This window comes from Lynx canadensis, chromosome A1 (assembly GCF_007474595.2).
Source record: "Lynx canadensis isolate LIC74 chromosome A1, mLynCan4.pri.v2, whole genome shotgun sequence".
In the NCBI taxonomy this organism is placed as follows: domain Eukaryota; kingdom Metazoa; phylum Chordata; class Mammalia; order Carnivora; family Felidae; genus Lynx; species Lynx canadensis.
The window spans coordinates 92,181,328-92,188,484 of record NC_044303.2 but is presented as its reverse complement, the minus strand read 5'-3'; the positions used below and the strand labels follow the sequence as shown (position 1 = coordinate 92,188,484).

The window sequence follows — 7,157 nt, the reverse complement described above, 5'->3', positions numbered from 1 at the left end:
AGAGAGAGAGAGAGAGCGAGAGAGCACTCATGCACGCACCTGGGTCAGGGAGGGAGAGAGAGAGGGAAACACAGAATCCTAAGCAGGCTCCAGGCTCTGAGTTGTCTGCACAGAGCTTGACATGGGGCTCAAACCTACCAACTGTGAGACCATGACCTGACCCGAAGTCGGATGCCCAGCCAACTGTGTCAACCAGATGCTCCAGAAATCAGTGATTTTTCAGAACGTTGGAAGGTGCCCACAACTAGCACAAGTGTATTTTTTGTCACTTCAAAGCACCTATGGACAGTCCTTTGCTTTTCCATACAAGAGTAAGCTTAGGAATGCTTTGCTTCATTCTAGGCCAGGCTGCCTGCAGACAGAGACCGTTTCCTCTGCTGCCTTATTGCCAGTTACAGTGAATACAGTATATGACAAGAGTTTATTAATACTTTTCTGTGGCCAACATCCGTGAGAGTGTATACAATGGCCCCATGCAGGAAAAGATCGAAAAGGAAGGCGGTAAGAAGGAGATGATTCCGGTGGAAGTTAAGAAGAAAATCAAGGTATGCAAATGAGGTATGAGAATGGCAGAAATTGCGAGATTTTATAAGAAGTCTACATCGACCATTTGCACAATATTAAAAGGAGAAAGAAGAAATAAGGCGGCTAGATGGCAGTAGCAAAAGCAGTGACTCCGTTAGTGAAAGTCGTCCTACACAATAACCCTCCTCTTTCTTGTCTCCCTCACATCAGCCGCAAAGGTTTTCAAAGGTAAGTGCAGGTTCGTTTATTTTTCTTTATATTTTGTATTTTCTTGATTATTTTGCATTATATTTCAGTACTGTAATCATTTTCATATGAATATTTTTGAGTTGTGGAATGAATCATCTGAGTTTCCATTATTTCTTATGGGGAAATTCACTTCGAGATACAAGTGCTTTAGATTACAAGCATGTTTCCAGAACGAATTATGCTTGAAAACCAAGGTTTTACTGTAGTGATAAGACTTTTTCCCCCTCATTTTTCCTATTAATATTATCGTTATATTAATGGCATTCTTAAATATTAAAGTGGTTTTTTTTTAATGTTTATTTATTTTGGAGAAAGAGAGCATGAGTGGGGAGTGGGCAGAGAGAGGGAGAAGAAGATCCACATTGATAGCAGACAGCCTGATGCGGAGCTCGAACCCACAAACTGTGAGATCATGACCTGAGCTGAAGTCAGATGCTCAACTGACTTAGCCACCCAGGTGTCCCCAAAGGAGTTCCTAATATTAAACCATCCTTGCCTTTCTGGAATAAGTCTTGCTTGGTTATGATTTCAAGTTATTATTAGGAGCGCCTGACTGGTTCAGTCGGTGGAGTATGCAACTCTTGATCTGGCGGTCATGAGTTCAAACCCCATATTGGGTGTAGAGATTACTTAAAAAATTATTTTAAATATTTAAAATTACTGGGGCGCCTGGGTGGCTCAGTCGGTTAAGCGGCCGACTTCGGCTCAGGTCATGATCTCACGGTCCATGAGTTTGAGCCCCGCGTCAGGCTCTGTGCTGACAGCTCAGAGCCTGGAGCCTGTTTCATATTCTGTGTCTCCCTCTCTCTGACCCTTACCCGTTCATGCTCTGTCTCTCTCTGTCTCAAAAATAAATAAATGTTAAAAAAATTTTAAATATTTAAAATTATTAATATGCTGTTGGATTGTACTTGCTTATACTTACTAGCATTCTTGCATCAGTATTCATAACTGAGCTCAGTCTGTGGTTTTCTTGTATTGGTCATGTCAAGGCTGACGCCTGAGATGACCTCCAAGTGGAGGTGTGGAGGTGGCCATAGGACTGGGACCTGTGCATCTGGAGCTCATGAGAAAGGGCCAGACTGGGGAGATAGATTGGTGAGTCTCTTGTATATAGGCAGTATCTTGTGCTAAAACATGGGTGAATCTTGAAAACATGCTAAGAAGCCAGATACAAAAAGCCCCATATTATATGATTCCATTTATAAAAAAAGTCCAGGGGTACCTGCGTGGCTCAAGCAGTTAAGCATCTGACTTCGGCTCAGGTCATGATCTCACGATTTGTGGGTTCGAGCCCCGTGTCCGGCTCTGTGCTGACAGCTTGGATTCTGGAGCCTGATCTGATTCTGTGTCTCCCTGTCTCTCTGCCCCTCCCCTGCTCATGCTCTGTCTCTCTCTCAAAAAAAAAAATAAATAATAAAACATTAAAAATTATTTAAAAATGTCCAGAATACAACAATCTGGAGAGACAGAAAGCAGATTAGTGGTTGCAGGAGCTGAGGGGTGGATAGGAATGGCTGCTAATGGGTAAGGGGTTTCTTTTTAGGTCAGGTGAATGTTCTAAGCTTAGATTGTGGTGACCCATTGCCCAACTCTGGGAATATACTAAAACCGTTGAATCGCACGTTTTAACCAGGTGGATTTTATGGCATGTCAATTATATGTGGATTAGAATGTGGGGAGAGGAAAAAAGAAACAGAATTGTCTGGAACTTAGAAGGAAAATTTGGTGACTGGTATGAGAAATGCTCTCCCAACCTGGGTCAGGGTTCGAAGTCCCAATGCGAGTCCAGTTCTCACTTTTCTGTCAAAATGGAGGAACGTTCACTGGGGACAAAAGTATTTGTGGGCAACAAGATCAGTTCTGGGATATCATTCATCCTTGCTGGAAATAGTTCTGACCCGGCAGCCAAAGGGAGGGGCCGTTTTAGAAGGAACGCTTCCCCAGAAGGAAAAGATTTACTGGCAGGACGCGACAGGAAAACGGGTGGGCCAGGCTCAACAGCCTAGACTAGACCAACATAAATAGGTGACCAGCCTGACCCTGGCCTGGAGGAGATGATGACCGGAGTTGGTTCTGGTAAGGCAGAAGCCTGCCAAAGGACTGGCTGAGGTCGGCGAGGGTGTCTGGAGGAGGCAGGACTAAGATATTAGTGTCGGGGGGCGCCTGGGTGGCGCAGTCGGTTAAGCGTCCGACTTCAGCCAGGTCACGATCTCGCGGTCCGTGAGTTCGAGCCCCGCGTCGGGCTCTGGGCTGATGGCTCAGAGCCTGGAGCCTGTTTCCGATTCTGTGTCTCCCTCTCTCTCTGCCCCTCCCCCGTTCATGCTCTGTCTCTCTCTGTCCCAAAAATAAATAAACGTTAAAAAAAAAAAAATTAAAAAAAAAAAGATATTAGTGTCGGGATTGATGAGGTGCCAAGGGAAAAGAAGGACATGGTCCTGCAAATCTGGCCCACGCCTCGGTAGGCCAGTTGGAAGTATCTGTTGGGACACCGGGGAGAGTGTGAAACTGGCCGGCGGGAGCAGGGGCTGGTCGCTCCCTGGAGGCACCTGAGCTGCGCGCATGCCCAGAGCACGCAGTGGGCGTGCCGGAAGTGTGAGGGCCGAGCAGAGGAGGGTCGGAGCTGTGAGCCGAGGGCGTTCCTGGGGCTGCGGGTGTCCCCTCGCCGGGAACTGGGTTTGATGAGGGTGTGGGATGCTATTTCAAGCAGTTGGAGGATTGCACTGCCAGAGTGATCCAGAAGCCACCGAGGTGGGGCTCCGGCCAACGGAGGCGGAGATGGATGCTGGGAGAAGGCAACAGGTGGGGCATCACCTGCGGGAGGTACTGAGTCAGGTGAAGGGGGCCCTGTGGGCAGGTGTTACAGGCGGAGGAGTGAAGGCTGGAAACTTGAGACCGAGACTGGAAACGAGTGAAGAGTCACCAGCTATATGGCCGGCCCTCGGTTTTCACTCTTTACATTCATTTGAGTGCTGGCCCGATTTTCAAGTGAATATTGAGGCCCCCAAGGGAAAATGACTTGTTTTGAATCCCAGAGTTGGGACGCTGGGTGGGAGACGGGATATGATTCCAAAGCCAAATCGGGCCCTCCTCTATTGGAGTTTAAGGGGCAGGTGAATGGTGTAGAACAGAGCTGGGCAAATATTACCTGTACAGGATCATATAGTAAATACTGTATTGTCTGCCTTGTGGGCCAAGAGGCATGCTATTATGTGGGTGAGTACATGATAAGAAGAGATGAAACAGGGATGTCTGGCTGGCTCAGTCTGTAGAACATGAGACTCTTGATCTGGGACGGTGAGTTCGAGCCCCACCTTGGGCACAGAGATTACTTAAAAAAGGAAAAAAAAATCAGATGAAATGTAGCTCCACTTTTTATTGACAATTAAAAACTTTACTTACAGACACTAACTTTGAAATTCATAGATTTTATGTGTCATGAAATAGTATTCTTTTGATTTTTTTTTCAATCATTTAAAAATGTAAAAGCCATTTTCTGTTCAAGTGTCATACAAAACTAGGCCGCAGGACAGATTTGGGGGGTGGGCCATAGTTTGCCAGCCCTTGTCTAGATCTGTGTTGTTCCCACTGAGCACCTGGAAAGTATCTAGTCTGGGAACTTAACAGAAGACCATGGGGGAAGGGTAGGGGGAAAAAAGTTACAGAGAGGGAGGCAAACCATAAGACGCTTTTAAATATAGAGAACAAAATGAGCATAGGTGGGGGGTGGGGGAGAGGGGAAAGTGGGTGATGGGCATTGAGGAGGGCACTTGTTGGGATGAGCACTGGGTGTTGTATGTAAACGATGAACCACGGGAATCTACCCCAAAAACCAAAAGCACACTTTACACACTGCATGTTAGCCAATTTGACAATAAATTATATTAAAAAAAAAAAAAAGAAAGTATCTAGTCTGAATTGAGGTGATGTGCTAAAATACACTCTGGATTTCAAAGATGTCCAAGGGGAAAAAAAGAAAAGAAAAACATCTCAGTAATATTTTTTTTAAGTTTATTTATTTATTTTGAGAGAGAGAGAGCAGGAGGGGCAGAAAGATAGGGAGAGACAGAATCCCAAGCAGGCTTTGCACTGTTAGCACAGAGCCGGACTTGGAGCTCCAGCTCACAAACTCTGAAATCATGACCTGAGCTGAAATCAAGAATCGGATGCTCAACTGACTGAGCCACCCAGGCACCCCTCAATAATTTTTTAACGTTGATTACATGTTGAAATGATAATGTTTTGAATAGGTTGGTGGTCTAAATAAAGTATATTCAAATTAATTTAATGTATTTCTTTTGCCTTTTTTTTCTAATTCTCTCATAGTCTTTTTTTTAATTTAAATTTTAATTAATTAGTTAATTTTTTAAAGTTTATTTATTCACTTTGAGAGAGAGAGAAGGAGGAAGGAGAGAGAGGGAGAGAGAATCCCAAGCAGGCTCCACACTGTCAGTGCAGAGCCCCACACTGGGCTCAATCCCATGAACTGGAAGACCATGACCCAAGCCAAAACAAAGAGCCAGATGCCCAACCAACAGAGCCACCCAGGCATCCTGAATTATCTACTTTTTTTATTATTTAAAACAAATTTTAATGTTTATTTTCTAGAGAGAGAGACACACACACAAAGTGTGAGCGGGGGAGGGGCAGAGAGAGAGGGCAACACAGAATCTGAAACAGGCTCCAGGCTCTGAGCTGTCTGTACAGAGCCCCACACGGGGCTGGAACCCACAAACCACGAGATCATGACTTGAGCCGAAGTTGGATACTCAACCAACTGAGCTACCCAGGTGCCCCTCATAGTCTTTTAATGTGGCTGTTGGAAAATGTTCAGTTATACATGTGTTTGCATTTATGGGGACGTGGATGGCCCCTCCATTCGTGTTGAGGGAGGTGGGAGGAGGTGTGGCCTGGCTTTCAGGAGAGTTGGGCTGTGTGGGGACAGTGGATTTCATTAAGGAGAGGTGGAAGGGCAGGGTGAAAGGGGTATATCAAACCAAGGAGGCTTCTGCAGGACTTGGTTTGAGGTGAGGGGGTTTCAGGGAGTAGCAGGCTTGAGCTCTTTGAGGGGGCAGCCATGAGAGTGTGTGGGGCAAGGCGGGTGGCAAGAAGGAAAAGGCCACCAAACAGCTGGCCACATGAGTGACTGTGGGACGAGGAGTCTGCTGAGGTGCAACCATCCCTCGACCCCTCTGCACGCTAGGAGCTTGTCTTTGGTTTGGAGCCCGGAGCACGGCCCCTGCTTGGAGAGGTGGCTTGGCCAGTTCACTGGCCAAATGTGGAACCGGAAGTCACGATGTAGCATTCACACCAAGAACACTGGAGAGTATTCCTCCCTCCTCGGCTGCCGACCGCCCTTGCCCGGCTGGTGAAGACCTGCCTGCTCCAGCCTTGTGGTGGGAACAGATGTTGCTGCCAGGGCTGTGGCTCCCTGTGCCACTGTCCACGCCCAGGAACGGGGGCTTTGCCTTGCCCTCTGCTGTGGAGGGAAAAGGGAGGTGCCAAGAAGTGGGTCCCCGCCTGTGGCTTCCTGTTTCTGGGTGAAGGAGAGGGGTGGAGCTTTTGTGTCCTTGTCTGCGCTCACTGGGCGTAGGAGGACGGAAACCTCAGTGTGCCCTTGTCTCTTGTCTCCAGCTGCCTGGGCCTCGGAGCAGCGCCGGGTGCTGAGTGGACACTGTCCACAGAGAGGCCTGGGTCCCAGGCCTGGTGCCACCAGACATGTCACCCCCTCCCACACTCTACTCCGAGACCGAATGTTTGTGTGTGTCCCCCCTCCCCCCCCGCCCCAGTTCATATGTTGAAATCCTAACCCCCAACGTGATGGTATTTGGAAGCAGGGCCCACCAGGGCAGATGAGGACACGGAGAAGACAGCCATCTGTGAGCCAGGACACTGAATCTGCCAGCGCCTTGATCTTGGACTTCCCAGCCTCCACAACTGGGAGGAATAAATTTCTGTCATTTACAAGCAGCCCAGTCTATGGGGTTTTTTTTTTTTTGTTGTAGCAGCTCAAATGGACTGAGACACTTTTCTTCGCTGCCCTTTTAGTTTTCTTCTCTCTCAATGAGATGCTTGGACTGGACCTGTGAAATGGATCATCTCTTGATTCTTTGCTAGCCATTGTGATGCAATTGGCTTGTGCAGTTAGCTGCAGGTGTCTCCAGGAAGCCAGGGGGCTGCCACCTGTGGTGGGGTGCTTTCTCCTTATTTGCCCATCGCCTTCCCTGCCAGGCCCGGCTTTCAAAGCCCACCCCCGGGAAGTTCTGGTCCACCCTTCCAGCCTTGCTGCCCACCGCCCTGTGCCTGGAGTCAGGGTCGTGACTACACACGGACACAAAGTTCTGCCCACTCACCCTCCTTGATGTCTCTCATCGCCCCTCCTT

The 7,157-nt window shown here is 47.8% G+C and overlaps 1 long non-coding RNA gene across 1 annotated transcript; it reads left to right on the top strand.

The window, feature by feature from the left end:
• The first annotated feature begins 356 nt into the window (after positions 1 to 356).
• Positions 357 to 6,710, top strand: LOC115514484. The gene is made up of 3 exons (XR_003968993.1): positions 357 to 753; positions 1,767 to 1,872; positions 5,978 to 6,710. It is a non-coding gene; the product is annotated as an uncharacterized LOC115514484 (long non-coding RNA).
• The last annotated feature ends 447 nt before the right edge of the window (positions 6,711 to 7,157 follow it).